General features: G+C 37.9%; 1 protein-coding gene and 1 pseudogene across 10 annotated transcripts in view; one reads left to right on the top strand and one right to left on the bottom strand.

Annotated features, from left to right (window-relative positions):
* Erc1 (ELKS/RAB6-interacting/CAST family member 1) overlaps window positions 1-9,514 on the top strand; it is a 445,074-nt gene that overhangs the window by 134,220 nt on the left and 301,340 nt on the right. The gene's annotated exons all lie outside the window — the stretch shown is intronic.
* Window positions 2,493-5,246, bottom strand: LOC109118251 (annotated as a pseudogene).

Below are 9,514 nucleotides of genomic sequence, written 5' to 3'. Positions count from 1 at the left end.
AAAAAAAAAAAAAAAAAAGGTCACCTTTTTCAAAACACCTTTTACATACTATAGTTCACTGGAAGGCAGCCTGTACCAGCTCTTTGAATGTTCTTGTATTTTTCTGTACTGTGCTTGTAATTGATTTTGTGTTCTTCTTTGTAGCTATCCTAAACTTTGATCTAATATTCATCACTAAATTAAGTATATTAAAAAAGAATGTGGATCTTGGAGATGTTTTTAAATCTTAAAAATCTTTAAGGCAGACAGTGACGAGAGAAAGATCTTTTTAGGTACATGGAACAAGGCCCTCTGTTGTTATACAGTGTACAGTATTTATGGCATTTTTCCTTGTTTATATACATTTCTTTTATTCTGTTGACCTTTTCAGAGATGGACTGGATTTAGTAAGAATAATGGATAAAAGTATAGGCTTTGGCATCAGACCTGAATTTAAAACCCTAGTCTGTATGTTCATCATTGTGTGACCATACATGAGTTACCTTATCTCTCTCTCTTTTTTTTTTTTTTGGTGCCGGGGATCGAAATCGGGTCCTTGCGCTTGCGATGCAGGCCACTGAACCACTGAGCTAAATCCCCGGCCCGAGTTACCTTATCTCTCTCTTTTTTTTTTTTTTTTGGTGCCGGGGATCGAAATCGGGTCCTTGCGCTTGCGATGCAGGCCACTGAACCACTGAGCTAAATCCCCGGCCCGAGTTACCTTATCTCTTTAAGCTTCCATTTCTTTTCAGGAATTTAGCTCAGTGGTTCTGCTGCCTGCTTCACAAGCACAAGGTCCTAAGTTAAATCCCTGGTACCAAAAAAAAAAGAAGCTTCCATTTCCTTTTCTCTACAATAAAGATAATGACAGTACCAGTTTCCTAAGATTATTATAGCTAAAATAGGTATTTAATTATAAATCTCTTACCTGAATATGTTATGAGCATTAAAATTCAGTGGGTTAAAAGTATTCCAAAACAACTTATAGTTTATTGCATATTTAATTTATTTGATCTCTTGTCTTATTTGTTCCTCATGGAAATGGCATGAATTAGGCAAGCAAGTACTGTTTTGGTTTTATAACAGGATTAGAAGTGCTTATTAGCACTTTACATTTGATTGGCACTTTGCTCTCACTAATAATCATGGAACTTTTGATATTGGTTATATTATTTTCAGTAATTTTTCTATTTATGCCCACTTTCTTGTTCCTAAATCTTGCTATACTGTGAGTTTAGTCCACTCACTGAGTTTTTTAATGATGATTTCTCAGTATGCATAGCTTACCTAATTTTGCTTATGAGTTAAAATGTCTACCTTAATTCCTCAAAGTGGTGCTGTTTTTTTCCTTCTTCGGAAAATTATGTTGTGAGTTTCTGTTTACTATAGATAAACATTATCCACATCATAGTGACAGGAACTTTTTTCATAGGTGGTCACAGCAGAAAGTAACAAACTGCTCTAGCTTTAGGATGTTCAAGCACTAGGGCTGAACTGTTAGGATACTTTGGTTTGACATATACCTGCTTGTAGTCCTACCTAGTGCTCCAAGCTACTGCTTCTGCAATCTAGCCTTCTGATGTCCTTAGCATAGTTAGTAATACATTCTTAGCACCAGAAGATACTTTTAGACATTGTCTAGTCTTCCCATAATTTGAAAAATATATGTAATAACATCTAATAATGAGTTCTTTCTGTATGCCACATAGAGTGCCTATACCTTTGTTTTCTTAATTAAGTCCCCCACCCCTGTGAGTTTAAAAAAAAATTAAAACAGAAACACTAAACTTGCTGAAAGATAAGTTAGGTAGAACTCTTGAAGACACTGGCATAGGAACAAACTTTGTGAACAAAACCTCAGTAGCGTGGGAACTAGCACAAAGAACCAATAACTGAGATCTCATCTTATTAAAAAGCTTCTTTACTGCAAGAGAAACCACCAACAGAGCTAAGAGACAACCTACAATGGGGAAGAAGATTTTTATCAGCTTATTCCTCAGACAAAGGACTACTATCTAGAATATATAAAGGACTTAGAGAATCAGAACCCGCAAATATAAAGATCCAGTTAGAAAATGGGCATCTGAAATGCATAGACATTTCTCAGACAAAGAAGTAAAAGTAGCAAATTAACATATGAAAAAATGTTCAACATCACTGGTCATTCGAGAGATGTAGATGAAACAACACTGAGATTCCACCTTACCCCTGCTATGAAGAAATCAACCAATAACAAATGCTGGTGGGGTCGTGGGGAGAAAGGAACCCTTCTCCATTGTTGGTATGAGTGCAGACTGGTTCAACCACTGTGGAAATCAATATGGAGATACTTAAAAAAAACTAGGATTAGAAGTCCCATTTGACCCAGCTATTGCTCTGCTGGGTATCTTCCCAAAAGAATTAAAAGGGCAGTGAGGTCCTTAGCAGTTGCTTTTCTTGGCAGTCCCATAATTGTCAAAACCCCCCCCCTTCTCAGAAGTCCCTTAGAGTCTTTGAGCCACTGGATCTTGGCTTCAGACAGGGTGATGTCCTTGGGGGATTTTTGTCACCTCCAGCATCAGCCGCAAGACATCTGCTGTTCCCAGGAGGCAGTCTTGAGCACTTGTCTTTTGCCAAGGATTACATGTTTCAGTCTACTCTGTCTCTGGTATCCTGATTAGCTGTGGAGCAAGGGAGGGCAAGCAGATGGACATATTACACTATAATGGCTGGCCTATGAGGGCGTAGTGCTTATCATCCTGTGCTGGATAGCCAGACTAGGAGAACTGTATGAGGACAGGCAGGGGACTAAGTCCTGTGCAGGCATTGCTGAAGCTGGTAATAAGAGGGTGCTGGAGACTGAGCAGGAGATGTGACAGGGCTGCTGCTAATTTTTGCGCTAGCTTGGAAGTTATTATTAGGATTGTACAGCTCTCCAGGATTCTAACCCTGCTAGTCCATGCTATAATACTTACAGTGATTCTACTGGACCATGGATGGGTTCTCAGGAGGCTGGGCTCCATTAGGGTCATTCAGCTGCATGCCCACCACACGTGATCCAAATGACACTCTAGAATATTGCTGTGGCATCTGTGATATAGTGCAGGGAAAAGGAGACTGAGGCCTCTGGTATTGCTCAGAGCCAAGATGCAGAAATCCCATAGTAGGGCTTGTACCATTCTTTTGAATGGGTGGGATCATGCTGCTGTAGATGGGATATCTGCCATTTGGAGACCTCGTTTTACAGATTGACTTACAGAGACGAACATGGGTTGCTGGAAAGGCACCTGGACCCCATTTGCAAGTCATTGCTCACTCCAACTTGGTAGAAAGGCAGTGGAGTGTACTGAACCACTGGACCTTACATCTGGTCCCCTGTCCTGTTCCTCAGGTTGTTGTGCTAGGCCTCATTCATAGTACTGGTAAGCTGCCCGCTACTGGATAGGCATCATGGGCTATAAACCAGGCTGCTGGGACAGCTGAGGCTGCTGCTGACCATGTTGAGGGTTATAGGCCACCAGGCAAGAGGGAGGTCGATGTTGCTGGTGGGAGTTAGGATACTGTTCAGGAGGATAGTAAGAAATATGGATGTTTTGAGGGGGCTGCATGTAGCCCTGGGTGGCAGGACTTGCTGAGTAAGTGCTGAATGGCTAGAGGTATAATGGTTGAAAATGGGAAGGAGCTGTCCTGTGGAAGACATGATGAAGCTAGTCTGTTGAGTGTATTTGGAGAGAAGTGAGGGCTGGACAGAGCTAAGGATGGGTCAGCTGCTTCAGTAGAAACTTGGCAGCTGAAGCTCATTTGTCCAAATGGATTCCTGAGATCATGTGCCTGTGAGACAGGGTAGATGTTGCTAAGGCGTGAGTAGGAGAGCAGGAAATTGCTGTTGCAGCTGGGCAGTACAAGGGAAGGGAGAAGGCTTTGGACAGACTGGGAAGAGGCAACCTGGTAGCATACTTTTGGGACATGTAGTGCTATTCCTGGCCTCAAGTTCCTTCTTGTACTGCCACCTTTATTGCTGCTGAAGCTACTACCTTGGGTGAGGATAGAAATTCCACTGAAGTTGGTGGCTTTGGTGACATGGTTTGCATACTCCAGAAAGAGCCACCTGGCTGAGTATGTGACTGCTCTAAGGCTGGGGTTCCAGGGATTTGAGTTCACTGTCTGCTTCTCTGACAGTTGCTTAAGATACAGCTCTGCCCGTTTTGGCTCTGCCTGATATAATTTATCTATCTCTTCTGGTCAATCACTTGGGCAAATATTCTCTCTCAGATTCTTTGATATTCCTCCCTCCTCTCTTCTATTGACTTGCTTCCCTTTCCATCCTGCAATGGTTACCAAATCAGATTATCATCTTGGTCCATACTGGGCATCATCTCTATTGAAGATGAATCTCTGTTGAAATTCTGTATTCTTCTCTTCCTTTTATGTTCCGAGAATCTCTGTTTAGGGATTCTTTGTTGATGATGGCAGCTTTCCCAATTTGATCAACATTGTGGTCGATCCCAGAATAGCTACTGTTGTAATAGAATCTAGTGATAAATTTCTTGAACTGGTCATTGCTCTCATTAATAGATTCCAGAATCAACAGTTCTAATGTTAGCACCTGCATACTGTCCCTTGGGTTCTTTTTCAGTGTATTTATAAGAAATTCATTTAGATCTAATCCATTAGAGTCCATATATTCTTGGTTAGAGTCTCTGGACAGCATCTTCCTTGGGACCTTGTCTTTGCTTTTCCTTTGTCTTACTTTTTTCAGAGATATCTTTTTTTTTTTGCTTTTCTTTTTCTTTGTCAAGGTGGGGTGGGCAGTTGATGCATAATATCATTGGCTTCTAGTGGCCTATTAGCAAATGGAGTAGAGATCTCCTTCAGTCTTGCCAAACTGTACCAACTTCAGCTTCGAATTAAACCTTACTCTTTTCCTGGTATCACCATGGCTGGATGCCTGCCTCTTTGCCTTTTGACACACACTGGTAACTTTACCTTTTTTCGCAGCTTCTTCTTTACTTAGTCTTAGATATAAACTTGTTTTTGTTTACAGTCTTTCACCAGTTTTTTTTTTCCTGATCATTCATTGTTTCAATAGTCTCTTGAGCAGTGTAACTATTAGATATGTTCTTCAGTAGAATAGAGTAGCCTCCTGATCTCTAGCAGAGTTGTATTGCCTCATCCATCTAGGTGAAGTATTAACTGTATTTATCAAGTGTAATTTGGAGAGACACTTCAGAAAGGATAGTAGATAGTCTATAGCAATTCACCTCAGCATACTGCAGTGGGAAGGTCATGATGTGTCTCCATGCTGACTGCCACCCTGTCAGTTAGCTTCTGGGAGCAGGTTCTTCTTGCTAGTGGTTTGTGGAGTGGGAATGGGGATAGGGAAAGAGGCTTGCAAAGGAGAAGAGAGAGGGCCAAAGTGGGGGAAAGCCCAGACTGAGCAGCATAGTAAGATTTTGTTTTAAAATAAAAAAAGAAAAAAAATTGAGGCTGAAGACATAGCTCGGTGGTAGAGCAATTGCCTAGTATGCTTAAAGCCCCAGGAAGTGGGAGAGCTTCAAATGCTAGAAGTAGAGGAAATTATTTTATGGAATAGACATAAAATGACAAATTAAGTTGAAGAGATACAGAACAGTCATTATAGAAAGTCATTTTGTAAGTATCTTCCTCTCAAATCCTTAAACCCAGATGACTTACTGGAAAAAAATATCAGACACAAAAAGTAAGTAGTCATTTTTTACATAGGAATCACATTTTTTTCCGTTCGAATGACATTATTCCAAAAAGTACTAAAAGGCAAGAAAGCCCAAGTTTCTACAAAAGGATATGAGAAAAAATAAAGAGATGCATCAGACCAGTAAATGATATAAATTAATATAGCAGGGACATCAGGTCTCCCTAAGGGGAGTGTGTGTATTTTTTTCTGTATTTTTAAAACATTGAGCAATATTTTTTAAGGAATTCATTTTGTTTTAAAATTTAAAAAATTTATATGGATGAGCTGGGTATGGTTGCTTGTGCCTGTAATCCCAGTACTCAGAAGGATGACGCAGAAAGATCACTGTGAATTCGAGACCAGCCTGGGCTACATAGTGAGTTCAAGACTAGCCTGAACTACATAGTGAGACTCTGTCTTTTAAAAAAAAAAAAAAAATCTCCACTCCCCCCCAAATTGATGTGTATGAATTACTAGAAGACAAATATTGTATGATTATATTTGTTGCACCTAGAATAAATTTACAGAGACAATGTAGAATGGTGTTTGCTGTGGGCTGGGGAAGGAATAAAGAGTTGTATAGTGGATATAGAGTTTTAGTGTTGCAAATTGCAAATACTTCCGGAGATTATTACAATATGAATATACTCAATGCTATGGAACTATATAATTAAAATGATTAAGATGGACAATTTTATATTGCATGTATTTTACCACAGTTAAAAAGTTAAAAAAATTATTTGGATGGAAAGCTATTCTAACATTAAAGTGAATAAAAACGATGAGAGAATTGTCCTGTTAGATATAAGGATAGGCTAGAAAGCTATAAAATAAACCAAATAATGCAAGAGACCCCAGAGCAACATGGTATTGGCACAGAACAAGTCAGATGGACCAGTGAAAAGAATTGGGAATGTGAAATCAGAGCTGTTTAAATGGAGGGTATACCATTATCTAGGATGAATTATTTTCATCCTTACTAGTAAGTCAAGAAAGGCATATTTTAAAGACAATGAAATACTACATTCCATTCTTCATATTGATAAAAATTAGAAAGTAAGATAAATTTGGAACTTGAGAGAATGTTGGCAAATAGGAACACAGATGATATGGTTGATCCCAGTAATTCCACTACTTCATAGGTTTCCCACTGGTCTACGTAGGACTTGTGTAAGGACATTCACTATAGCACTGTTATCAGACTGAATTGAAAGCAGTCTGTTGATTACTAAGGAGTTAGATAAATAAAATACAGTGGATATAAAATGCAATGATCCAGAATTACATATTAATTGGATCATGGATAGGTATTTTTTAAAAGTAAGAAATAAAATGATATACATATACATATACATATATATTTAATATAAAAGAAGATACATATGTACACCAAACCACCCTTTATTTCTGAGATGCATACATATTCAAGAACATGCTAAACATGCTAGAATAGGTATGTATTAAAAGTCAAGTGAAAAATAAATAAAATGGAAAAGTAATGAAAACATGAGCTAAAAATGGAAATGCAGGAACTGTTAACACCAGTCACTGCCCTCATGAACTTCAGTCTTCTAGGATGGTCAGATAATTTTTAGGCTTTTCCATGATGGAGAAAAAAGTTGTTTAAATATTTTGGCAAACAATTTTGAGGAAATTTTCATAATTAGATAAAACTTCAGGGTAATGTTTTAAATGTTACAAACTAGTATTAGCCCTGGAGAACCATCTAGTGGTGTTAATGGGGGAGATTTTTAATCTGGACATCTTTCCCCTCATCTTTGAAGTGATGGGTTGAAACAAGTTGATCTCTAAACTCCTTCTCAGTCTCTCATTCCTAATTGTAAATATCCATCATAGAGTGTTCTTTATATGGACAGGTTTAGGAAGATGCTGTCCATATAGATCTGTGGCAATCGGATCTGTGAAACGGGGGCACAATAGGAATTTTTGCAGACTCTTCAGAGGCCTCCTTCTAAGGATTCTGTGATGGCTGCTTTCAGACCTATTTTTCCATGTACAGGTATCATCTGAGAATCTAATAGCATTAGTAATTGCTCTGTATATTAGTATCTGACTTCATTAGCATAAGAAGAACAGAAGTACTAGTACCCCAAGAAGGAAATTTAGAAAAGTTATGTCAAAATATCTATCTTTAGTCACTATTTCTGTTATGGTTAGAAAAATGATTGAACATTTTTTCCCATATATTTATTGGCTGTTTGTACTACTTCATCTGAGAAATGTCTATTCATTTCAGATGCCCATTTTGGAATTGAGTCGTTGAATTTGGGGGGGCGGTCAGGTATTTTTTAGTTCATCTGAGGAGTAGGTGGTAAAAATTTTTTCCAATTCTGTGGGTTGTCTGCTCATTCTGTTGTAGTTTCGTTTGCTTTGCTTTTTAATTTGATGGATCCTAGTTGTTAATTTCTTTATAACTTTTCCTGTGGGATCAAGATTTTGTTCAAAAGTCTTTGCCTATACCTATGTGTTCTAGAGTTTACCTCTTCTATTTTCCAACAGATTGTTTCTGTTTTAATATTTAGATCTTTGATCTATTTCAGTTTTAGTGTAGTACATGGTAAGAGATACGGGCCTATGTTCAAATTTTGGCTAGTTTTCCCAGCACCGTTTATTAAAGAGGCTGTCTTTCTTCCAGTGAAGATGTTTGGCCCTTTGGTCAAAGATAAGGTGGCTGAGTGTGCTTGGACTTGTCTCCGGATCTTCTGTTCTGTTCCACTGATCCTTGGGTCCATTTTTTTTGTTTGTTTTTTTCTTTCCCAATACTATGCTGTTTTTATCACATTAGCTTTGTAGTATAACTTCATATTAAGGATTGTGATACCCCCTGCCTTGCCTTTGTTGTTCAGAATTACTTTTGCTTTCAAAAAGATTTGGCAGACTGGAAGGGGTTACTTAACTAGAATGGCTTGTTTTGCTTTGGGGGGGGCATACTGAATGTATATTGAGAAGGGGGGAATAATAAATAAGTATTTTTAACATCTATCCTATTTAATTTATCCTGTTAGATTTAGCAACTTATTCAGTGCTCTATGTATCTTTTAGAATGCTGAATTTCTCATCTAACACTCAGGTTACTCGCCATCCTCACTTTTTTCTCATCTAGTTCATCAATGAAGATATTAAACAAGAAAAAGCCACATTTAGAGAGGTAGTAAATTCTACCAGAAACATATTATATCAGTTAACGTATATTACTAAACAAAATTTTCTGGGAAAAGTAATTTTACAGTTCTAAAGAAAGTTAATTATAATCTTATCTGGCTTGTATCTCTTCACCTTATTTACACAGTATTGACTATGACTTGTAAAAGAATTATATTTAGTCTTTCTCCCATACACTGCTGATCGAAATATGAAATAATCCCTGAAAATCTGCCAAGCCTTTTCACCTTCCCACACAAAAATCTTATCAAAACCTATATTTTTGAAAATGTATTTAGAATAAGAAGGAGGCAGTCTGCCCACACTTAAAATACTGACTTTTATGTACAGTGATTTGAGGGATACTGAAATGTCCCTTACAGTGGATCGCTAGAAACAGAACTTTGCTTGGAATAACAGGATAGTCTGCATGTTATTTGAATAGCTGGTTGGTAAAAGAGTGTGTGGCCTGAGGGATTAAACTTTGTCCAGTGAATAAAATTACAGGAAAACATTTAAATTTATTTAAAAAATTTCTTGGCTGGATGTGATGTTGCACACCTGTAATCCCAGTAATCAGGAGGATTGGTGGGAGTTTGAAGCCAGCCTGGGTTACATAGTGAGTTTAAGGCCAGCCTGAATTACAGAGTGAGACACTGTCTCCAAAAAAAAAAAAAAAAA

The sequence above is a fragment of the Fukomys damarensis genome, unplaced genomic scaffold, assembly GCF_012274545.1.
Source record: "Fukomys damarensis isolate Sample0158 unplaced genomic scaffold, DMR_v1.0_HiC HiC_scaffold_5, whole genome shotgun sequence".
NCBI lineage: Eukaryota > Metazoa > Chordata > Mammalia > Rodentia > Bathyergidae > Fukomys > Fukomys damarensis.
Note: the sequence above shows the minus strand (reverse complement) of the source record. Positions and strands in the feature narration are given on the sequence as shown.